Genomic DNA, 26,179 nt, shown 5'->3' on the forward strand with positions numbered 1-26,179 from the left:
CGCGGAACCGCTGGTAGTTTTGAACTGCTGACCTTGAGGTTGGCAGCCCAACTCCTAACCACTATGCCACCAGAGATCCTTAACCAGTGGCTAAGTTGCCCATCCCTATCTACCTTGTATACAGAGGGACTAGCATTGATACTTGATGTGAAGACTCCTTCACATAAAAAAAAAAAAAAAAAGCCAAACCTTATAGTTTTCTTATAGGCTCAGGACATGAGCCTCCACTGGCCAGAACCGATTGTTACAGGCAGAACCTCTCCTTGGCTGGGCTGCCCAAAGGGAAGGCCACTGCAGGAACCCAAGCCCTCCACTCTGCCTGCCACCATCCCGCCTCTGGACTCTGGCCAAGGTAGGCACAAGAAGGAACTCATAGCACTTTCCTCCCTGTCTCCTTCCTGACACACACACACACACACCCCTGGTGGAGGGAGGGAACAAAGCCTAGCCTCCCAGGGAGCCTTTGCAGAGATGAAGATCTTTCTCATGAAAGAAGTGCGAGAGGACTTTTTAGTTATTTATTTAAGGTGATATTTATGACCTAAAACTCAGACCATCAATCTTTGAATCCTTTTTTTTTAAATTTTTTTTGCCTCTAAGAAATTTAAATCAAAACTGGATACCCAAACCAGAGCTTCACCCGGGCTCCATTTTCTCTAGGCTCTTCACTCTCACCCCATCCCTGGTCCCTGGTGCGTCAACACTTGGTCTTTCTTTTTCATAAGTTGAATGTTCAATAGTTAAGTTTATTTTTAAGTCGGAAAATTTCCACAGCATCAAAATAGCTGTGTCAAAATGTCCCCACTTTAAAAATGGCCACATCAAAAAGACCACATCAAAATGTCATGTATCTGCAGTGAAGGGTTCTTAAGCCGTGCAGTTGGTGTGAGGCCTCCGGGCTCATGCCTCCTCCTTAAAGTCAGCCAATTTCTCAAACCAATGCACTTCCTATTTACTCTGCCAACCTCTGTACTAGGCATGTGGATGGAACATGAATTAAGACCCCCATCATGGGTTTCAAGGAGTCCTGCTGTGGTGTTGTAGGATAAGCATTGGACTATTAACCGCTAGGTCATCAGGTCAAATCCATCAATCTCTCCTTGGAAACCCTACACCATGTCACTATGAGTCAGAACCAACTTCACAATACTTAACAACAACAACATGGGCTTCAGATTGCTCCCATCTTAGAAATATTAGTCTAGCTTTCAATATTAACCTCATTTGGAGATGATATGCGAAAAATACAACTCACAACTGTTTCATTCAGCTCAGCTGCTTGCTGAGAACATGCCTTTCCACCCAGATAAACTGAATCAGAATTAACATTTTGACAGGATCCCCAGGGGATTCCTATAGATGCAATCATATATATATGAATCACCTTGGAATCTTATTTTTTTTCAAAAAATCAGCATATCTGGGCTAGAAATGTAAATTCTCAACACCTGGTCAAACCAGGATGCACTTGTTTGAAGCCCTAGCTAAAAAACGACCAATCGTAGCCACCCAAACTGAGTTCTGCAGCCCAGAAATGTTAATAAGTATTCCACAAATGAAGGATTTTTTTGTCAAATCTGCAAGCTAGCATACTGAGTGTTTTCAGAAGTCCTAGGGCAAAGCAGAGGAGTCCCAGTGTGGCGCTGTGGGTTAATGTTTCAGACTGCAAGGTCGGCGGTTCAAGCTCACCAGCTGCTCCTCGGAAACCCTATACAGGGCCACTATGGGTGGGAACTGACTCGACGGCACTTAACAACAGCAAGGACAAAGCAGTGTCCTGGTGTGGCACTGTATGATAAGCACTGGACTGCTAACCAAAATCTCAACAGTTCAAACCCACCAGCCGCTCTTTGGAAACCCTATGTAGGGTCACTATGAGTCAGAACCGACTTAACAGCACACAACAATAGGGCAAAGTTAGCCTTTTTAGTGCTTTTTGGAAAACTGGGAATTTGTTTTTCAATAGTGACAGGTATTTTATTCAGTGTATCTCAGGCTATGGGAGTTGGGCCTCCATTTTATCCCCTTTCTGGGCATTTGTTGACGAAGACTTTTTCTCTTGTGTTTTGAGTCTGTTTGGTGCAAATTTTAAGCATGAGGCTACTATCCATAAGTCTAGTGATTCAAACCCAGCCAGAGTCACAACAGAAGATAAGGTCTGGAAACGTGTGTTTAGAAGGGCACAGCCATGAAAACATTGTTGGATGCAGTTTGACTATGCCCACAAGAGTCGCCATGAGCTGGAATTGCCTCAATAGCAACTGATTTGGTTTGGTTTGAAGAGGGAGAGAACTACTCTCTTGGGGAAATTTGGGGGAGGTGGCTCCCAATCCTTCCCCTCTCAAATCCAAAAGGTGAGGACATAGACTACACGTCTTGATGGAATGAATGGCGAAATCTCTCACAAAGAACATGGATAGAGTGGATACCAAATCCAAAAACTAAACGCCCCTCCATGGAGAGGATTCCAACCCACAGTAACCCTGTAGACAGAGTCAAACTTCTCCCTAGAGTTTCCAAGGCTGTAAATTTTGACAGGCAAAGAAGCCTCATCATTCTCCCTGGGAACAGCTGGTGGGCTTACACTGCCAACCTTGAGGTTAGCAGCCCAACTTTAATGATAGGGAAATGAATTAAATGAATCTATCACACAGGATGGTGTGCTAAAGGGGATCTGGGTCGTGGGGAAGGGAGGGAATTAGGAGCTACTGTGGATGGGGGCACAAGCTTTCTCATTTAAGCTTTGAGCTGAAGTAGGAGAAGGAAGACCCATCCCAAGACAAGGGAAAGACGTTATCATGAAAGATACACTCCCCTAGCAAAGTGTCCACATGTTGCACACAGAATGTCTGGCCTGCTGGAAGGGTGTGCAGTAGATAAAGGGCTTAATATCAAGTACCCAGAAAAGGACTCCTGGTGTGGCACTGTAGGAGCAGCACTGAGCTGCGGCAGTTCAAGCCCACCAGCAGCTCCTCAGAAACTGTACAGAGTCGCTATGAGTCGGAAGCGATTCGAAGGCACCTAACAACCATCACAGTAAGAAACTTAGGAGAGCAGTGTGGCCTCCATGCAGCATCAAAACAATCATCCGTTCCCCTCCCTCTACCCCCAATGGTTGTTACAAGTTTCTAGAAATAGTTTTGGATTCTTAAAGAAAGATGCTCCCTAAAAATAAGGCTGTGGATAGAAAAGGAGAAAAGAAAACAAAAGGGTTTTCATGAAGAATGAAAATGGGAGGGAATGAGACCAAGTATAGAGGAAGACATGGAGAGAAAGGAGTAGAAAACCTCTTTGGCATGTGGTAGGCCTTTGAGAAATATTTTTAGAATATGTGAATGCATGCAGTCACTGTCTACTGCATGGGATAAAGCAAATACCCAAATTATAGAAAAACAATTTGCATCAAGTTAATTTCAACTCATGGTGGCCAGTGTGTGTTAGAGTCGAACTCTGTAGGGTTTTCAATGGCTGACTTTTCAAAAGTTGCTCACCAGGCCTTTCTTCTGAGGGACCTCTGGATAAACTCAAAATGTCAACTTTTTGTCTAGCAGCCCAGCATTTATCGGTTTGCACTACTCAAGGATATCACTGCATAAGATAGAATAAGGACACATCATGAGGTATCTACGTGTGGTGTGCATGAGTGAAGACGATGGAGGAATACGGGAGATAAATTTAGGCAGAAAGAGACATCTGTATAATGGAGGTTATTGTTGTTGTTAGGTGTTGATAAGTTGATTGGCACCTGGACTCCTAACAATGCTGTCGTTGTTAGGTGCTGATGAATTGATTCCAAATCATAGCAACCCCATGTGACAGAGTAGAATTGCCCCAGCGGTCATCTTCAAAAGGCCAGTTACACCCTATGGTCAGTTCTGCTCTGTCACTAAGAATCGGAATTGACTTGATGGCAATGCGTTTGTCTGAGGTTGGTCTGGGTTTTGGTTTAATGTCTATGGAAGCAGATCTTTCGCCTAAAGTGCTGCTGGATGGATCCAAACTGCCCCCCTTTCAGTCAGCCAAGTGCTTAACTGTTTGTACCCCCAGGTCTCCTCACTAATGGATGCAGAAAAAGTAAATGGTCTGAGAAGTTTACCATAGGTATTTTAATATGAGCAATAGATTTCATATAAGCCTTTTGGGAGAGGGACTGGTGTTTGGTGGTTGGGGGTGAGAATGCTCAGAGGTAGAAAGGGTTGATTTGTATTTTGATTTAGGGAAGACATAGAGTGAGTGGGTGAAGAAAGGTCTTCCAGAGAAAAAGGACTGCATAGAATACCTATTATGGTGAGCTTTTGGAGGGCAAATAGAGGATTCTTATAAAGAGAAGAGACACACAATTAGAAACTCCATGAAAAACAAAAGGTTACGTAAGTAATGCATTGTAACAAAAGTCTATTACTTGGTTCTTCAATGAATAACTTGGCAGAATCATGCTAATGCAAAGGCTGGATAGAGAGTAGAACTGCCCTGTAAGGTTCCTAGGCTGTAATCTTTGCAGAAGCAGATCTCCAGGTCTTTCTTCCACGTAGCAGGCAATGGTTACAAACAGTAATGGATACAAACGGCGATCTTTCGGTTATAGCCAAGCATTTCACCGTACCAGCAGGACTCCGTATCACGTATCACAGCAGGGAGTAAATGAACAATGAGCTACACTTGATTATTATAAAACATGGATAAAATAACGATTTTCCAAGGACAGTTTGGACTGCAAGGTTGGCGGATCAAGCTCACCAGCCGCTCCTTGGAAACCCTAGACAGGATAGCTATGAGTCGTAACTGATGCAACAGCACTTAACAACAACAACAACTCTTCGGATGATCGACACTTAAGAGGTTTCCACAGTGTAGCTAATGGGAGTAGTGCTGCAGTGAAATTAGGCGGCTTGTGTCTCTGCGCAGCTGCCTTCATGTCTCCTGACTCCATACCTAAGAGTGGAATTGTTGGCTTATGTGGTTGTTGTTGTTGTTATGTGGTAGCTCTATGTTTAACTTTTGAGGAACCGCTAACTGTTTTCCACAGCAGCTAGGCCATTTTGTATGCTGCCCGCAATGAGTAAGGTTTCCAGTTCCTCCACATGCTCACCAACATTTGCTGTTTTCTGTTTTTAAGTGATATTTTAAAGCAAAGGGTGACAAAAATGTCACATAAATGCAGCTTTTAAATCCACACCATACCCTCTCTTTGGCACCTCATGTACACACATGGATCGGAATCAGCTCCACAGAGGATGGATTGACTTCCTCTGTGCGCTTTAAGTACCCCATGCTCTCAAGACCCCAGACTTGGATGTGTAGCCTGGAAGAAGCAGGGTAGAGATAAAGCCCCTGCAGTTGGGGGTGGCTCAGTGAGCTGGGGCTGCTGGGCCACCTGGCTGTTTTTCGGTCCCTATCAGTACCCGTGAGTGATGAGCCCCTCAGATAACTAACCTCTAAGAGAACCACAGACCACCTAATGTCATTTCCTTCCCTGAACAACGATAAGCATGTATCAAAATCCCAAATTTCCTAGACACTAGAAAGCTTTATAAAGGCAAGACTTGGTCCCCAGGATTGCAAGCAAAGACTTTCTCCAGAATGAGGAAGCCAGATTTCAGCTATTGGTGGAAGTTTTCCCTTCTTGTTATTTAGCATCTGGTGGAACTGCGTTCTTTCTCTTTGCCTTTCATCTTTGTCGTTAGATTCGTTCTGGGGGCTAAAGGTGTGGGTGTGAATGTCACGCTATGGAAAAACATGCACGCTCACACATCACAGGCTTTTTGTCTCTATTTCTGTGTGAGCAGATGCTTTTGTGACTCTCTGAAAGCAAGAAAACGTTCAAGAATGTTACTATCACAGTTTGCAATTTCTCTTGGAAAAGAAGTTCTGCTCCTACAAACCAGAGCAAAAGAAAAACAAGTAGCTCAAACTGAGAAGGGTGCCAAAGGCATGAGGAGGCAGGTCCTAGAAGAGAGAAGACAAACATGTAAAAAGATGGTTAATCTACCTAGTAATCAGGCAAATGCGCATCAGATAGCAACAGTGTTTTCACTCTTCAAACATTTGTGTGTCTCATATAGAGCGCTGGGGTGGGGAGCCAGGTCTTCTCTCATACTCCTGAGAGCATGTACACTGCTTCAGCTCCATTGGGAGGATGGTGGCAGGATCTGCTAAGATGCCCAATCCGCGTGCCTCTTGTCACAGGTTTTCCATGCCGGTATCCTTTCAGAGGAGTCCTGGTGTGGCACTGTGAGCTAATGCGTCAGACTGCAAAGTTGTTTGAACTGCAAGTTCGGTGGTTCAAGCTCACCAGCTGCTCCTTGGAAACCCTATACAGGGTCGCTATGGGTTGGAATCAACTCGACGGCACTTGACAACAAAAACAACTTCCCTCTGTAGGAATACTCACATGTGCATTGGACAAAACATTACAAGAAAGGTCTCAGTGGTCTTGCTTGTGTTGGTAAAAATGGAAAACAGCCTCGATGTTCCTCCCTAAGACATAAAGGATGGTAGTGGTGGTGGTTATGTGCCATGGAGTCGGTTCTGACTCATAGTGACCTTGTACAGGCTTTCCGAGGCTGTAAATCTTTACAGAAGCAGAAAGTCTCATCTTTCTCCCACGGAGCGGCTGGTGGTTTCGAACTGCTGACCTTGAGGTTCGCAGCCCGACTCATAACCACTATGCTACCAGAGCTCCTTAAGACATAAAGGATGGAATGCCTTTATTCCATACTATGGAGTTCTGATAGTGTAGTAGTTACGAATCAGGCTGCGAACCACAAGGTCAGCAGTTCGAAACCACCAACCACTCCGCGGGAGAAAGATGAGGCTTTCTGCTTCTGTAAAGATTTACAGCCTCGGAAAGCCTGTACAGGGTAGCTATAGGTCGGAATGGACTTGATGGCACTCAACAACAACAATATGGAATACTATGCATACATAGGTGGATCTACATACACTAACACAGAAAGATCTCCAAGGGATCTCTGAGTGAGCAAAGCAAATTGTAGATGATACATTTGATATAATAGAATTTCTGATAAAACACACACAAATAACCTTATCTATTTGTCTAAACTAAGTAACAAGTTGCCATGAAACCGATTCTAACTCCTAACAACCCCCTGTGTGTCAGAGGAGAACTATGCTCCACAGGGCTTTCAATGGCTGATTTTTTTTTTTTTTTTAATAAACGTTTTATTGTGAATTGTGTGATAGTTTACATGGGAGACCATTGGTTTTACATTCATTCTATCGTATATCGTTTCATTGCCATAGTTACAATCCCATCTATGCATCATCACCCAACCAAACGGTATATACCCTGCAAGCCTGCACCACCCCCACGGTCATCAGCACACAGCCCCTTTCCTTCTCTAGATCTCAAGTCCCCAGCCACTCCATCTCTCAGCATCATCATCTCTGTCTCCATCTCAGGCATCACTGCTTCTCTGGGTAGGGTCCCGCTCTCCACTTTTCTCCATTGATGGTCCCAGGGCCCTCCGCTCCTAGACTGAAAAGTTAATCACTCCCCTCCTTGCTATAAAATGTCCATCTTTACATTTCCATACCTCACAATCAGTCCTGATAACAATTATTCACTATTGCAACACAAGAGACCTATCTGCATTTCATTTCATTAGCCCTTCCTAGACAGGTTATATACTACTCAGTGGAGATTCTGCCTTCCTCCATGCCCTCTGGATCTAGGTTCCCTCTTGAAAGCTTGTAAGCCAGTCACTTCTTACCTTTGTAGCCCCTCCCCACCCCACCCCCACCCCATTTTGGGTAGCCAATTTCCAAGTTGCCCATCCCTGTCTACTCTTTGTGTGGAGGGGGTGGGAATGATTCTTGCAGTAAGGATTTATTTCCTCTTTTGAGCTACTGCATCCATAGGTGTAGGTCAAGTTCATTAAATTGTATCCGATGACGCTTTTTTTTTCCTCTTCTTTCTTTTTCTGGTTGAGCTCTGATCATCCAGTCATTGAAGCCAGGTCAAGTGGGTATTATCTGCAAGTGTAGGTGTTCTTGCGTCTATCTGCTCTCTTCTTATCAGCTGGACACTTCACTCTCCACTCTAGTCCTCTGTGGCTGTGTCATTGACTCTGAGCCCATGAGTCCCAAGGTCTTGCCACACTGCTAGCCGACTAGGTCTCCACCCGGGTTCACAGGAGTCTATTGAACATTGTAGGGCTTAGCTCGCCACTTCATTGCTGTTTTTCCCTCACTTCCCGTTATGGGTGATGTGTATGGTCGCCAATCAGAGCGTGTATTCCCATTGAGTATTAGTCTTGGAAGAGGATTTGCACTGAGGGGACCTGACCACTTGTCTTGATGTCTCCTGGGCAAGCAATTTGCTTGTTCTCATAGTGATAGTCGGTCTGCCTCTATTGTTTTGTATTTTTCCTGTAGGTCTTTCTTTCAAGAAGTATCTTCTGTTTTTCTAGATGTTCCAGGCTGGTCTGCTCGTCCTTTCAAGTGGAAATTTCCCATCTCTGAAGGTCTGGATGTGGTTCAGGCTTCCACCTATAGTCTTATGTATTGCAGAGGCTCCACAGGAAGCCTCCTTCACTGGGCACTTTGTAGCCCCATTTTAGGTATTCCAATCAGTTATAGGCAGAAGACTTACAAGCTTTCTATGGTGATATTTCTGGCTCTTCCGTTCTCTTCCCCTCCAGTGTCTGTTTTATAATATAATGCATGGAAAACCAAGATTCAAAAGACAGTCAATGGCTGATTTTTTAGACATGGATTACCAGACCTTTCCTCCAAGGCATCTCTGGGTGGACTTGAGCTTCCTGTCTTTCAGTTAGTAGTCAAGTGGGCTAGCCATTTACACTACCCAGGATGCCACCTGTTTTTCTTCTTATTGTTTTTTAGATGCCATCCAGTCAGTCCCAACCCACAGTAACCCTATGGATGTACAACCGAATCAAACACTGCTCAGTCCTGTACATCTTCACACTTGTTTGAGCCCATTGTTGTTGCCCCTGTGACAGTCCATCTAGTTGAGGGTCTTCATCTTTTATACTGATGCTCCACTTTACCAAGAATGATATTCTTCTCCAAGGACAGCTTCCTGATTCCTATTATTAGTGGATGTTTGCAGCTGTTCCTTCTCATTTTGAGTCATGGCAGGTCAGCAAATGAAGGTCCTGAAAGCCCTGCTCCATCTACGTCATTAAAGTCAACTCTGCTTTGAGGAAGCAGCTAGTCGTTTTTTTTAAGTGACTTCCAACCTGATAGACTCATTTGCCAACTTTATATCAGACAATGTTCTGATGTTACTCATGAGGTTTCAGTGGCTAATCCCTCAGAAGTGGACTACCTCTTCCCTTCCTCCTAGTCAGTCTTAGTCTGGAAGCTCCACTGAAAGCTGTCCACGTGGGGAATCCTGCTGGCATTTGGAATACCGGTAGGAGAGTTTCCTGTATCACTGCAACATCCAGTCACCACAGTAGGACAAACTGACAGAAGAGTGGTAGATCTGTTTGTATAGGAACATATAGATGCTTGTAATTGCAGAGAGCATAGTTCTGGAAGAATTCATACCCAAATGACACCATGCATGCCTCTAGGAAGAGTCCAGGTATGACGTTGTAGGATAAATGTTGGACTGCTAGCCGCAAGGTTGGCAGTTCAAAACCACCAGCCACTCTTTGGAAGTCCTATTCAGGGTCGCTATGAGTTGCAATCGACTTGACAGCATTTAACAGCAACAATACCTCCAGGAAGAAATCTGGGGTGATAAGAAGTTGGCAAATAAGAGTGTATCTTTGTCTGATGTAATATTGAATATATTTTACTATGAGAATGTACTCAGACACTAGTTGCAAATTGCATAATTGACATCAAACATTTTAAGATATTAAAACAACATTTTAAAAGTCTATTAACTTGTTTTGAATGTTAGTGTTTGAATTTATACAGTATATGATTGATGTTCTTTAGAAAGTTATAAAATCATCCCATTTTCCAAAATTGCTCATTATTCTTTTGTTAAGAACAAAGATAGGTTCTCTGTGTGCAGTCACACAGACACACATACACACAGACACTCACTCATCCTGGGCATAGCAATTTCCACCCTATGCCACACTGTGCTTTCAAGCTGTCTAAACCACATCCAAGCAGATCTTTCTGATTAGATGATAACTTAGTTTCCAGGCTTCCGTGCCATCTGATTGTCAACTCATAATTTCAAAGCTGCCAAAACTAAGAGACACCTGACTCAGTGGTGGTGCTTGGGGCTGTGGGTGTAGCCTGACAGGCAGGCACCTCGTTTCCTGACCTCAAACCACATAACTTTCAGTGTGGCCTCGTGAGCATTCTTGTAGAACAGAGATCTGTGCCCCCCACCAGGCCTGAGCTTTAGAGCAAACGCTGGGAAGACAGCAGGCAGGGCTAGCAAGGCTGGCAGAAGTTATCGCCAGGAACGTCTTCATTATGACTTTTGAATTTCTTCCTCATTTATTGAAACAATGTGGTATAATGAAAAGATTTGAAGGGAAACGTAAAACCAAATGGCAAGGCAACTCAAATACTTCTGTTAGCATTCTCGATCTCTCTCTCTTTCCATGGGCAGATCCACTGGAGAAGCCAAGTTACAATCAGAAGTCTTTCTGGAGAAAATAGATTTCAATAAAAGGTTGGAAGATGATGTAAATGTCATCTTGGGTTCTCCCACACTTTGAGGTGACGTTGGTACCTGAAATCCTTTTTATTTCAATGAGTTGGGAGCTTAGGTCAGGCAGGGAGGAGACAGCAAAAGGGATGTCACAAAGGCCATCCAGCATTGCTCAGGGGTGGAGGGATTTGGTTAAAGGCCTCCCTATGGGGTTTGGTCAAGGAGCTCTGATAGGGTACTGGTTATGAATTGGTCTGCAAACCTCAAGGTCAGCAGTTCCAAACTATCAGCTGTTCTGCGGGAGAAAGATAAGGCTTTCTGTTCCCATAAATATTTACAGCCTTGGAAACCCTTTACAGGGTCGCTATGAGTCAGAATCGACTCCATGGCACATAACCACCACCACCATGGGCTTTGGTCACAGGCAAGGTCAGCTCTGCTGTGGGAAAGTATCACGCCTGCTGATACTGCATGATCGTCATGGGGGACACTTGGGATAATCGGATAAATAGACAGGAATCTGTTGATTTCTTCAGGCTTAGAAGATGATGTAAATGTAATGTCAAAAATACAACATCAAATCTTTCTTGTAACCTTAATTACCTATTAGAATGCAGTGCCAAGCCGCCTCCAGATGTTACCTGCACTGCTTCCAGTCCCCTTCCAAAAAGGATGGGATTCATCAATGGCATGAGCAATGGGAGACTCAGAGTTTGCCATATTGCTTTGATGTTTGTAGGTCATCAGAGAAGGTTTCATCTCAAGCAGAGGAAGGTAAAACTAGTGGGTGCAAGGTGGTATCCAACCATTTACTTCATCTTGGACACTGTGTTCTTTAAGAGAAACACACAAGTAAGCATGGTTTGTGAATGAAAGGGAGCCTTCAGCTGGTATGTGACAGACATGGTGTCTTCCAGGAAGACCCTCATGAAGCCTGAAGAAGTCTGCTTATCCGATTATCCCAAGTGTCCCCCATGACGATCATGCAGTATCAGCAGGCGTGATACTTTCCCAAAGCAGAGCTGACCTTGCCTATGACCAAACCCCATAGGGAGGCCTTTAACCAAATCCCTGCACCCCTGAGCAATGCTGGGATGGCCTGCTAGGTCTCCTCTGTGACACCTCTTTTGCTCTTTCCTCCCTGCCTGACCATCCTTGACCCAATGAGCTTTGTTTAGCTCTTCAGTCATAGTTACACAGACCTGCTGGCCTGTCTAGGTGACTATGATTTCTTCTCGGAGATTGCGTATCTCTGCTCTGGCCCACCAAACGTGGACTTCATGGCTGATTTGATGGGAATGATTCTCAAACTTCAATATGCCTATGAGTCACCTGGGAACCTAGTTAAAATACAGATTCCGAGTCAGCAGGTCTAGGGTAGACCCAGAGATACTGAGTTTCTAGCAAGCTTCCAGGTAAAGCCGATGCGACTGGGCCAGCGCCACACTGACTCCTGACAGACTTCTGAGCAAAGAAGGGGTGATAAGGGGGCAAAGACAATGTCACCGAAGACCCTTGTAAACTGTGCTATGCAGGGAAATGTCAGCTGTTAGTATTATCTTGGAGTCCTGGGGTAGTGCTTCTAGGATAAGCGCTAGACTGCAAGGTCAGTTTGAACCGCAAGGTTAGTGGTTCAAATCCACCATCCATTCCTTGGAAACCCTATACAGGGTCGCTATGAATTGGAACGGACTCAATGGCACTTAATAGCAAATATTATTTTACATAATATAAATAATATACTTGCTTAAGAATCAGAAAGAGCTGGGTTTATCTCTCTCACCACTAATTAGCTGGGAGTTTGGGCAAGTCACTCTTTTTAAGCCTTAGTTTCCTTATAATATGTTGTTAAATGCCAACAAGTTGGTTCCAATTCTTAGCTGCCCTGTGTAGGGTTTTCCAAGGAGCAGCCTAGTGGGTCTGAACTGCCAACCTTGCAGTTAGCAGTCCAGTGCTTATCCTATAGTGCCACACCAGGACTTCCCTTATAAAGTTGTTGTTAAGTACCATGGAGTCGGTTCCGACTCATAGCGACCCTCCACAGTGTTTCTGAGGCTGTAAATCTTTATGGGAGTAGAGCACCTCATATTTCTCCTGTGGAACTGCTGGTAGTTTCAAACTGCTCACCTTGAAATTAGCGCCTGATTCATAACCACTACGCTACCAGAGCTCCTTCCCTTATAAAATAGAAGGTTGTAATTTAAATAACTCTACATAAGGGAGCTTCAGGAGTTCTAGGAAACATTTGATTTTCAAACTTTTTGAAAGTCCGTTGGATGTGTAGATACTCTGCATGAGTATACATTTGCATACCAGTCTTTCTTTTTGTTAAATAGCTGGACAAAGACCTCATCTGTGTGTATGTTTTAACTCACTCAACATTTCTGGTAAATGCTGAGAATGTAGAACCAAAACTTAGTAAAAACAAATAAATAAAATCCACCCCAATACTGTCAAATCAAACAGCTCTGGTAAGAGTTATCTGGTTTTCTAACATTTACAAAAACTTCTTAGAATGATTTATGGTTACTACCACAACTCTATGAAGCTAGTGGTTTCAACCAAGTTTCACTTGCTCAGCCCTGAAATTCAGCACAAAGCCGGGGAAAATCCACGAGGCAGAAAATACTCCTCTTAGCCAGAGGCATATCTCAGGAAAACAGCACCTATGGTAATTTGTTTTTATTTTATTTTTTCATTTTGATTTGTTTTCTTTTTTATTGTGAGTTGGATGAAAGTTTCCAGAGCTGATCATCAGTTTTCCATTCAATGATTCATACACGTTGTGTTTCATCTCACTGATTGCAACTCTCACAATATGTAACATCCCTTACCTCACTTCCTCCCTGTGTTTGCTGGTTCCATTCCTCCTTCCCTCCTAATCCTTCTGAACTTGGTCCTTTGGTAAATGCTGCCACTCTAATTTCAAATGGTTGATTATTCTAAGGTGGGTGGACCTCACTAGTGTTACTGTTCCCCTTCTAGACCTCCCTATTGTTTGACTGAAAATAGAATCACAAGGGAGAGTCTAGTTCTAGACCTGAAGGGTGACTAAGGGCCACAGTCTCCCGAGTTCCACCAGCCTCCATCCAACCAGCTAGCCCAGTCTCTTTTAATACAATTGGTATTAACTTGCTGAATGAGCTCTCAAAGCTGGCGACAGAAACTGCGATGGTGAATCGGAACTGCTCAGAACTTTCACACCCTAGATATGCCTCAGCCCTTAGCAACTCTGATCACGCAAGAGGCTCTTCCAGGCCAGAACTTGTCATCTCTTCCATTGGGGCCAACATTTGTCCTTGACTAAAAGGAGTTCTAGAGTCCTGGTGTGGCGCTGTGGTTTAATGCGCCAGACTGCAAAGCCATTTGAACTGCAAGGTCGGCAGTTCAAGCTCACCAGCTGCTCTTTGGAAACCCTATGCAGGGTCGCTATGGATCGATTGGAACCAACTCGATGGCACTTCACAACAACACCAAAAGGAGTTCTGATAAGGTGCTATAGGATAAGCACAAGGTTGGTTTGAAGAGCATGGTCAGCGGTTCAAAATCACCAGCCTCTCCTCAGAAACCCTATACAGAAGTGGGGAACGTCATTTGGTCTAGTCCTGACAAGCCAACGGAAGTTCCAGCCGTCACATTGTTGTTATGTGCCATGAAGTTAGTTTGACTCATAGTGACCCTGTATAGGGTTTCCGAGGCTGTAAATCTTTACAGGAGCAGAACGCAAACTCTATAGGGTAGCTCTACTCTGTCCTGTAGCATCACAGCACACCACCACAACAATATTGATGATGTTGTTGCTGTGGTAGGTGCCTCAAGTCTGTTCTGACCCATAGCGACCCGATGTACAACAGAACAAAACACTGCCCTGTCCTGCGCCAACCTCACAATCATTGCTGCACTTGAGCCCATCGATACTGCCACTGTGCAAATCCATCTCCTTGGGGGTCTTCCTGTTTTTCTCCTATCCTCTACCTTATGAAGTGATGTCCTTCTCCAGGAACTGGTCACTCCTGATAATATGTCTGATAATATAAGAGACGAAGTCTGGCGATTTTGACTTCTAAGGAGCATTCTGGTTGTACTTTTCCAACACAGATAGGTATGTTCTTCTGGTAGTTCAGGGTACCTTTAATATCATGATTATATTAAAAATTGTAAACAGCTCAAGTCTAAAATGAATCATTGTGTATCTAGACGCTGAATGGTATCATATATATTTTTTTTTAGTTTGGAGACTGAAAATCTAGGAACTGAAAAGGGTAGGGTAATTACAAATTCATTTACTCATTCAAAAATAGTTATTGCGTGCTTACTTTTCCACCATATGTTGATGCAGCTGCAGCGCCAAGCAAATATGGTCCCTGCCCTCATAAAGCTTCTAATCTGGTGCACATGAAGACTCTCTGAAACAAAAAGTCCCCACATGTTAGCAGTTGTCTTTTCAAGAAAGCAAGGATGCTTTCTGTTTTTCTTCTTCATTTTTGTTACTTTTAAATGTTCTATATTAACCATGTCAATGATGTGCTATAGTTAAGGGCTTGGTCATGAACCAAAAGGTTGGTGGTTCAAGTCCATCCAATGGCCCTTCAGGAGAAATACCTGGTGATATGCTCCTATCATGATTACAGCCAGAGTCCTGGTGTAGCGCCATGGGTTAATGCGCTGGACTGCAACGTCACTCTGAACCTCAACGTCAGTGGTTCAGAACTCACCAGCTGCTTCTTGGTAATCCTATACAAGGTCGCTATGAGTCGGAATCGACTTGACAATACTTAACAACAACAATAACAATGATTATAACCAAGAGAACCCTGTGGATCAGTTCTATTCTGTCACATGGCATCACTGTGAGTCAAAAATCAATAGTACCTAACAACAAGAAGCATGTATTAATTTTTGTAACTTTATTGAAGTATAAATTGTCACCAATTAAACTACATATTTAAAGTGTGCAGTTTGATCCATTTTGACACAGTGTATATCAGAGAAGCCATTAGCACAGCAAGAGTATGAGCATATTCCCCATCCCAAAGGCCCCCTCAAGCTCTTTGCACTCTCTCTGTTATGCCCAGAATTTGGGGTCCCCAAAGACCACCCAGGAGCCGTGTACCGATGTAAATACATAAAGGTTGTTTATTCAAGCTTGAGCCAGGTCTCTAACCTTATCAGATGCAGCGGAATAGGGAAAGAGCCCCGAACTTATTGTCTGCAGGGTTTTTATAGAGTTTTCAAACAGCTCAGGTTTCTCAGCTTTACAATCTTTGGATTGGTTAACAATTGGCAAACTATGAGATGTTACAGTTTAATTGGTCAGGACTGGTGGTCTTTGTTCTTAGGCTAGGGTAAAGGAAAACATCTGGCCTCTGGCCTTGAGCTGCCTGGCTATTTATACATATATCATTTTCTTGGAGCTAGAGGACGTGCTAAAGCTTATATACGAAATGGATTCTTCTCTTTGGTCCTACACTCTATCTCAGCCCTCTTCAGTCCTGTGCCCCATTCAACCACGGCTTTCTGTCACTAGAGTTTGGTGTATATTTTCTATCATTTTATTTAAATTGAAATAGATAGCATATACTCCTTCGTTCTGGTTTCTTTCCCTAAGAGCCCTGGTGGCGTTGTGCAATAAGCACTGGGCTGCTAACCTCAAGGTTGGCAGTTCGAAACTACCAGCTGTTCCGCGGGAGAAAGACGAGGCTTTCTGCTCCTGTAAAGGTTTATAGCCTCGGAAACCCTGTACAGGGTTGTGAAGAGTCAGAACTGACTTGCTGGTCCTGGGTTTGTTTTTTCTTGTATTTTAGCATCACTGTTTTGGGATTCATCCCAGTTATTGTGTGTATGAACTCTTGTTTCTTTGAATTGTTGAGTGGTGCTCTGTTCCGTGGTAGGGATGCAGTGAAGCAATATCTATACACCTGTCGATGGGTAGTTTGGTTGTTTCCACTTTGGAAGCTATTACATAATAATGTTGCTAGGGGCATTCATTTAACAAATCATAAATTTCTTTTTCTCTAGGGTAAAAACCCAGTAGTGTTGGGTCATGTGGTGTGTCTATGGTTAACTTTTTGAAGAACTGTCAAACTGCTTTCAAGTGGCTACATTATTTTATGTTGGTTGCTAGGAGATGAAATCGACTCTAAGGCACTTAACAACAACAGCAATCAGGGTGTGTGAGAGGTCATCTTTCCTTCTTAAAACTAACGTGAGAAATGACTGCATACCTGGTAGATGTAAAAAGGGAAGTCCAACCATTCATGAAGTAAAGTGGAGTACAAAGTTAACGTTTCCTTTCTTCCCAGTCCTTCCCTAGATTCTCATACATGATTATTATCAAAGTCTGACGTGTGTCCTTCCTCAGCCTTCTTGGTACATGCATGTGTGTGCTTGCTTTTGTGTGTGCGTGTGTACATCTGTGCACAAATGTGTAAATGGGATTCTCTGAGCCCTATTTCTCTAGCCCTGCCTTTATTCCCTGAGCAGTAAGCCTTGTGAGTGCATGTAGCTTGACCTCAGTCTTCAAATTGTTGCTGAGTACATCTCTTCATGGGGCCCTGGTGGTACAGTGGTTAAGGTGTTCACCTGCTAACCAAAACATCAGTGATTCAAAGCTACCAGCTGCTCTGAGGGGGAAACTGTCACACTCTCCTTCCATAATGATTCCTGTGTTATTAAGTACTGTCGAGTCTGTCCCGACCCATAGTGACCCTATCTATATAGGGTTTCCGAGAAGTGGTTGGTGAGTTTGAACTGCCAACCTTGCAGTTCAAACTGACCTTTCAGTCCAGTGCATTACCCTACCACGCCACACCAGGACTCCTCCCAAACAGTTATTGTCATTGTTGTTTAGTGCCATGGAGTTGGTTTCACTCCACAGCCACCCTTTGTAGGGTTTTCAAGGAGTGGCTGGTAAGTTTGAACCACCAACATTGCAGTCAAGTGCTTATCCTATAGCAGCCACCAGGACTCTGTAAGGATTGCAGCCTTGGAAACCCTAGGGGGCAGTTGTGCCATAGGGTCGCTATGAGCTGGAGTCATCTCAAAGGCAAGGGGTTTGGTTTTTGTTACTTTTAATCCTACTCCAGTACCCCGAGTGGCGCAAGCAGTGAGCATACGTGACTGCTAACCAAAAGACTGGAGAGTCAAGTCACCCAGAGGTGTCTCAGAAGCAGTGACATCACTGCAGATACATGGACCCCAGGCTGCACCTGGTAACACTGCCAGAGGGGCTGACACCAAAAAGACTGACAATAAAATGCTTGTACAGTGTTTCCACAGAAATATATTATTTTTTATAAAAATCTCCCTGTGGTTAGTTACATCAGAAACATTTTTCTTAAGTCCAGCTTACATGAATAAATATTAATAATTAGTTCATATTTATTACATGGACCGTAGGATAATGTGCTGAATCACAAGGTTGGATTGAATTGCAAGGTCAGCGGTTCAAACTCACCAGCCACTCCTCGGAAATCCTACACAGGTGTCTATGAGTCGAAACTGACTCGATGGCACTTGATAACAACAACAAGACTAAAACTCTGATGATTTACCTTTTCATGGTAAATCCAGTACCGTTCCTGCGGGAACTGCCATTGTTACTCATTGTCAATGATGATGCCGCCCTCCAATCACAAGCTTTCATCTCCACCACAAGCATTCACAATTGTTTTGCTGCTGCTGGTGTTTTAATAGTGGCTGATTTTGTCAACTTCTCTGGTGTTTTAGCTACAATATTGTGGTAATTAGTATTTGTGAAGCCTTATCAATAACCTTTTTGAGAATGAAGTCATAATTAGAGGAAAAGAAGGAGAAAAATAAAATAGACTTCAACTTATAATCTTGTAACTAGTAAGGTTGTAATTCAGCACAGAAAGATTTTACAGAACTATTTTGTTAGCATTCATATGAAGGTGCTTCAAAAATCCTTTGGAGACCACTTGATGGCAACTGCTGTCCTATTTCCATAATCAAGAGGGAATAAAGTGGGGTTTTTTCTGGAAAAGTTTTTTATTACTGGGGAGTGGGCACAGTGGCGCCTTCCTTACGGTGGCCAGGACATTGCTCAGTTCCTCTCACTTCCTCTTGGCACAGATGTGGATCCCCACCCTTTTCTTGAAGAACTTGAGCACCTGCTTGTCCTTGGAGCAGCCCCATGGCACACTGCTCCTACGATGCAAAGCTGCACAGCTCCCGGATCATGTCCCACACAAACTTGGAGAGCTTTGTGAGGCACGCGTGGTGGCAGATGGGCCTTGGCTTGCTCCTATTCTTGGTTACCTTGTGGTCTTTGTTGAGGCCGTTGGCCATGGTGCAGCACCTAGACTTGGCTGCTATTCCTCAATCGCTGTTGCAGTGGAAGGTAATGAAGTGTTTTTTAAACGTGGTTAAAATCGAAAGAGGCAGGTTTCTTCAAATGTTCTCTTAATGTGATAGTTGATGGGCCTGTTTTTTGCCTCTCATGACTGAAGAGAAGCAGCCCACGGGGATGGACTGTGTTTCTCTCCATTGCTCCAGAGCTTCCATTTGTCATTGTTGTTGTTAAGCGCTGTTAAGTCAGTTCTGATTCATATCAATCCTTAAAAGGGTTTCCAAGGAGCGGCTGGTAAGTTTGAACCACCGACCTTGTGGGCCAGTACATTCTCCTTCAGCACCACACCAGGACTCCAGAGCTTCCATTCTAACCCCACAACTTAGCTGCCTGCATGTCTCTAGTGTGTCAGAGCAAAATGGCCTTTTCTGGTCTACTGGTCTCCTCTCCTTCACACAGGGAGGAGACTCAGCTATGTTTATAGTCATTCCGAGAAGGGCAAAAGGGCTTCAACTCTTCAACTTTCAGCTTTGGAGATGACTTAAAGCAGTAATTTCTTACCATGTCAGAAAATTTACCGTAATGCCAAATGTGGTGAAGAGATGTTATTTTAAACAGACTGAAATGTAAATCCATACTTGGTCACCTTTACTCTGTGTGTTTGTTTTTTCCTCTCTTTCGACAATTCTGATGTCAATAGGACTACATTAACGCCATCTTTATCCCTCTCGCAACAGTTACCTGGGAGCTAAATCATTTATATTTGTGTCTTAGATGAAGCTTTCTTTTCCTAATTACAAAAAATACAAATTTATTGTTAAAAACAGAAAGGCATAAAGAGCAGAAAACAACACCCATAATGCCACAATCTATATATTTACAACCACTGTTACGGTGTTCGAGAGCAAAGGTGTCAACTTAAGGACTAAGGTGCACCTGACCCAAGCATGGTTTTTCAATAGCCTCATATGCATATGAAATATATATAGATATAGATATAGATAGATATATAGATAGATATAGTGTGGCACTGTGGGTCAATGCACCAGACTGCAAAGCCATTTGAATTGCAAGATCGGCAGTTCCAGCTCACCAGCTGCTCCTTGGAAACCCTGTACAGGGTTGCTATGGGTCAGAATTGACTCAACGGCACTTAACAACAACATAAATGTGTGTGTGTGTGTGTGTGTGTGTGTGTAACTCTACTTTATCTCTGGAGTCCTAGTATAGAGCTGTGGGATAAAGCACTGAACTATAAGGTCAGTTTGAACTGCAAGGTCAGTGGTTCGAATTCACCAGCTGCTCCCAAAATCCATATTCAGGGTTACTGTGAGTCAGAAGTAACTTGACAACACTTAACAACAACAATGTATCTCTGGGAGTGTAGTGGCTCCAGTCGAACAGCACTGGACTGCAAACCACAAGGTCCATGATTCACACCTGCCAGCTGCTCCACAGGAGAAAGATGAGGCTTTCTGCTCCCAAAAAGATTGAAAGCCTCAGAAAAGTCATACAGTATCACTATGAGTCAGAACCAACTAGACGGCACTTAACAATAACAACACAATGTATCTCTATTTGGCAAGACTTCATCTCATATACTTTGGACATGTTGTCAGGAGGGGCCAGTTCCTGGAAAAGGACATCATGCTTTGTAGAGAGTCAGTGAAAAAGAGAAAGACTCTCAACAAGATGAATTGTCACAGTGGCTTGGACATAACAACTGTGAGAATTTTGTTCGGTTTCACATGGGGTTGCTGATAACTCAGCCATTAACTAAAAATTCCATGGTTTAAACCCTCCAGCCATTCAGCACGAGAAAGGTCTGTCAGTCGGCTTCGGTAAGGATTATAGCTTTGGAAACCAATGGGGACATTTTGCTCTATCCTCTAGGGTCGCTGTGAGTCAGAAAAAACTCAACAGTAATTGTTTGGCTACAGGCTATTCTGAGTGATTTTATATGATACATAAAATGATGCTATGAGAGAAAGATGAGACTGTCCACTCCCATACAGACTTACAGTCTCGGGAATCCTAAGGAGCGGTTCTACTATAGTACTTACAGGCTTGCTGTGAGTCAGAATGGACTCAATGGCAGTGAGTTAGGTATCTAAGATTTGGATTCTAGCCTAATATGGTTGAATATTCTACACTTAACATTATGTCATGAACATGTTTTCGTGCTATTAAATACCAATCTAATACCTCAAGACAACTTGGATTGTTAATGACTGCATTATTTCAGGAATGACATACTGCAATATACCTAAACATTCCGCTATGGTTGGCAGGTTGTTACTACTGGACCAGCTGCTCCTTAAATCCCTCTATAGGACCGCTGTAGATGGAAATGACTCCACAGCACTTAACAACAAGTGGGGAGAAGTTATAAAAATCATTCATTGTGTGCATTGGAAATCAGGTTCTGGTCCTAAAAATGTGTTTTGTTTATCTCCCTATGATAATACCTTCTAAATTATTTTAAATCCATAGTCTAGGCTACTCTTTTTCATTTGTTACTCTCAGACTGAAATCTTTAGAAAATGTTGCACAAAATTTTCATCCATCATTCGACCATAATTTACAATGACACTGGCTAGTCTCGGATGAGTGGTTGTTTAAAAAGTCTACTTCTGTTCAGACATCCTACAAAGGGGTCTGAAGGTCATATCTATTTCTCATGTGATTTCCAGGTAGCTGTCATCTATGCCGTACTCTGAGCAAAAGAGCCAACAACCCTAAATCGTGCAAATGTCACCATTGTGCATGGAAATTAATCAGACAGGGTTTCACATCTAGTTCTTCTGGTCTCAGCGTTGTGGAGACTGAGGTTCACATGTTTCATTACTCCATTAGACTGTCTACAGTGTATTCAATTTTCATTACTCTTCTTTCCTCCGCTCAGAGAGAGGCCAATAGTTGCACCTTATATAGCTATTCATGAGCTTTTAATATTCTAGTTGCTACTCATCAAAGGAGGAGCTCTGGTAGCGTAGTGGTTATGAATTGGGCTGCGAACCTTAAGGTCAGCAGTTCGAAACTACCAGCTGTTCCACGGGAGAAAAATGAGGCTTTCTGCTCCCGTAAAGATTTACAGCCTCGGAAACCCTGTACAGGGTCGCTGTGAGTCAGAACGACGCCACGGCACACAACAACAACTCATCAAAGGGAGTCCTGGTGTGGTATTGTAGGATGAACACTGGACCACAGGTTGGTTTGAATTACAAGGTCAGCAGTTCAAACTCACCAGCCGCTTCTTGGAAATCGTATACAGGGCCGCTATGAGTTGGAACCAGCTTGGCGGCACTTAACAACTCACCAAAGTAGGAAGTAGGAAGTCGAACAGTGTTTAACCTTTAGATAGATAGAGATAGATAGATAGATAATATTGTTTGCCTTCTTGTTGTTGAGTTGAAGATCTTTACATACTCTAGATATTAAATCCTTACCAGATATATGATTTGCAAATATTTTCTCCAATTCTGTAGGTTGACTTTTCATAATTTCATGATGTTCTTTGATACACAATTGTTTTTAATTTTTATGAAGTCCAATTTGTCTCTTTTTTTCTTATGTTGTTCATGTTTTCAGTATCAAATCTTATAATCCATTGCCAAATCTGAGGTCATAAAGATTTATTCCTGTTTTCTTCTAATAGTATTATAGTTTCAGCTCTCATATTTAGGTCATTGGCCCATTTTTTAGTTAATTTTCATATCTGAAGTGATCTAGGGACCCAAATTCATTGGTTTTGTCAGCACCATTTGTTGAAGAGACAAATATTTTTAAACTATTTAATTAGATAAACTAGGGGCATCCTCACATTTCCCCCTAAATGCTTTAAAATGCATTTCTTTCAAGAAAAATGACTATTTCCTACATAACAAAAAACAACACTATTATACCTAAAATTAATAATCATTAGTTAACATTATCTAATGACCACTGTTACCAGACTTTTGTAACTGCTTTGTCCAAACCAGAACCCTATTCTGGACCACACATTGTACCTGGCTATTATGTCCTGTGGGCATCTTTTAATCTATCTTAGTCTAGGATTTCTGGTGTAGGATCAGCACTGGATTGCGAACCACAAGGTCAGCAGTTCAAACCCACCAGCTGCTCTTTGGAAACCCTATACAGGGTCACTGAGTTGAAACCAACTCAATGGCACTTAATAACAACAACAAGTCTCTTCTTTAAGATCATCTTTTTTTATTAATATTTTTTGCATTTCATTTATTTGTTTTTAATTTTTTTATTGTAAATTGAATGAAGGTTTGAAGAGAAAATCACTAGTTTCACATTCAACAAATCATACACTTTGTTTCATCTCAGCAGTGGTCTCGTTGCAGCAGCAACTGGCCCAGTGTCCTATAGAGGCCCCACCTTGCTTGCTTACGGTTATCATTTAGCTTTTTTGTTTCCTCTGTGGTTAATGAACCTAATCTGCATGCTTGGTTGGATTCCAGTTTGACATCTTTGACAAGACTATATCACAGGTGATGTTGTGACATTGGAATTCATGCCACCAGGAAACATTGTAATACCTGGTTGTGATGCTAAGATTGGCCGTTAAAATACAGAGATGGAAGCCTGACCCATCATTGTACAATTACATTTTTCTCCTAATGACAAGACCATAGCATTGTGGTATTACTTTAGCACCAAAGCTGCAATGTCTTCAACACAAATTGACATTTTTTACCTGGTTCTGGTTAATGCGCCACACTGCAAAGCCATTTGAACTGCAAGGTCGGTGGTTCAAGCTCACCAGCTGCTCCTTAGGAACCCTGTACAGGGTCACTATGGGTCGGAATCGACTCGACGGCACTTAACAACATCAACAACAAACATTCCCATTAGAATTTACAAGATTATGATTTTCTAATACTACACCCTCGGAAACCCTGTACAGGGTCGCTAAGGGTCGGACCCGACTCGATGGCACTTAACAACAACAACAACAATTGTGAGGTTGGCGCAGGACTGAGCAGTTCCGTTGTGCATAGGGTTGTTGTGAGTCCGTACCGACTTGATGGCATCTAACAACAACAACAACAACATCAACATAGTCCCTCTACATTTATAAAGTAGAGCTTGATCTCAGTAGCTGAAGCTATCTGGTTTCCCTGAAATATAATCTCTACTGGAAAGACACTAAAAGTACTTTCCCTTAAATTGCCTACTTTCCAAATAAGAAGTTGGTACCAGCTCCATCAAGTGAGTTTCTTCAGGCTTTCACCTTTTGGAATATCATTAGGGACTCATGAATTTTCATTTATTTAATGGGTGTACTTTTAGTTAATTATTCTTGATTACACTGATAATACTATTCTTATCAAAATCCAATGCAGTCAAAACTGAGTTTAATTTGAAACAAAGTTTCAAAATAAGAGTAGCTCCAAAAAGAAACTTCAGAATTCTGGAAAGCTCCACTTTCTAAGAAAACAGTGGTGAGATCATCTAATTTTTAAATCACTATTTCCACACTTGTGTTCTCCCTCATCTTGAAGAGATGGAAAATTCAAAATGTGCATGTGAAGGAAGCTGTAAATATGACTTTGAATCCTGTATAACAGTTTGAAGACCAAAAGGCTGAGAACCCTCCCCAGATGGCTCCTTCAGTAAGTCACTGTTTCCCCACCATGGCTTGTGAGAGAAACCTGAGCTTTGTGCTTACTGTTGTTATTGTTAAAATAACCGTTGAGGTATATAGCCCAAAGAACTGAATCACTAAAAGAACTGAAAGCAGGAAGACAAACAGAAACATTCACACCAGTATTCATTGCAGTATTGCTCACAATAACACAAAGGTGAGAATAAAACCCAAGTGTCCATCAACAGATGGGTACACAGACTGTGACACAGACGTGCAGTACATTGCCATTCAACCATAGAGAGAAATGAAGTCCTGATTCATTCCACACCATGGATGACCCGTGAAAACATTATATTAAGTGAAATAAGTTAGTAGCAAAAGAACAAATATTGTATGAGCCCATGTACATGAAACAGCTAGAATAGAGTCCCTGGGAGAGAGACCTAGAGATCTGCTCCCATAAAGATTGCAGCCTAAGAAACCCTGTGGGGCAGTTCTACTCGATGGCACCTGACAACTAAACTTACCAGATGGGGAGAGAGAAAACAGTCTGGTGATATACTTTCCAAATTCAGCCATTGAAAACCCTATGGAGTGGGCACAGCTCTGCTGATACACATGGGGTCATCATGAGCCTTCGATGACTGAAAGACAACTGATTATTATGTAAATAAAGTGTTCTACAGGCAACTGAGTGGTACCCCCCCCCCATCCCAACTGAGAAGGAGGAGCAAAATGCTCAGAGAAATTCACCTGGAGTCACCATAGACTAGACAAGCGGTACACCTTCTTCAACTTTGGCTTCAAGAGAGAAGCTTACCACCTTTCTTCAGGCTGAAGTGCTCTCCTCCAGGCTCTTGGCCACACTAGCTACCTCAGGAACCAGAAGGTGAGAAACTGCAATGCCTTGATCATCTTAGCTTTGGGCACTCCCTAGAAGCGAGGCTGATTTTGTGGAGAGAGATAAGAGCAATTTCATGGGATCACTTGGAGAATGGAACTGGTGGGTGCATGGAGCAGTCTCTCATACTCCCCTGCCCCGCCTTCCATGGTCAGGGGAGTGGCTGCTTCTTGGAAGTGGAGCATCCAAGAAGAGATGAGACTGTTGTCAATGGAATTAATCCCCTGATAAAAGGCTGGGCTCCACTGCCAAAATGGAGGGAAGGCAATAAGGAAGAATTGTGGGTAACAATGTGTTATGAAGGAAAGCATGCCAGAGAAGTAAACGATTTGTCAAGACTCCGAAATGTGTACGATTTACTGGCAAGAGCACCCCCACTCCATTAAGAGCACATCTTCCTTTTCACCCTTGACTGGTAGCTGAGTCTGTTATGTGATGTCGGTGTCTTGCTGTTCCTTTCCCCCAGGTTCCTGTTGAGAGTTGTGCAGTCCCACTTTTGATTCCAATGCAATGCAGTCATTCCCTAAGTGGTAACATCCATCATGGATTTCTTTAAACTGCTCATCACAGGTCGTCTTTGGTATGATGAAGTGCTAGCCTTTGTTCTTGCTTTCAGCATTTGGAGGAATTCTAATATGCCAAGGCTCTGTAGGATCAGTACTGGACTGATAACCACAGGTCAGCAGTTCAAACCCACTAACTGGCCCTCAGGAGAAAGATAAGGCTTGCTACTCCCATGAAGATTTATAGCCT

This window comes from Chrysochloris asiatica, unplaced genomic scaffold (assembly GCF_000296735.1).
Source record: "Chrysochloris asiatica unplaced genomic scaffold, ChrAsi1.0 scaffold00124, whole genome shotgun sequence".
In the NCBI taxonomy this organism is placed as follows: domain Eukaryota; kingdom Metazoa; phylum Chordata; class Mammalia; order Afrosoricida; family Chrysochloridae; genus Chrysochloris; species Chrysochloris asiatica.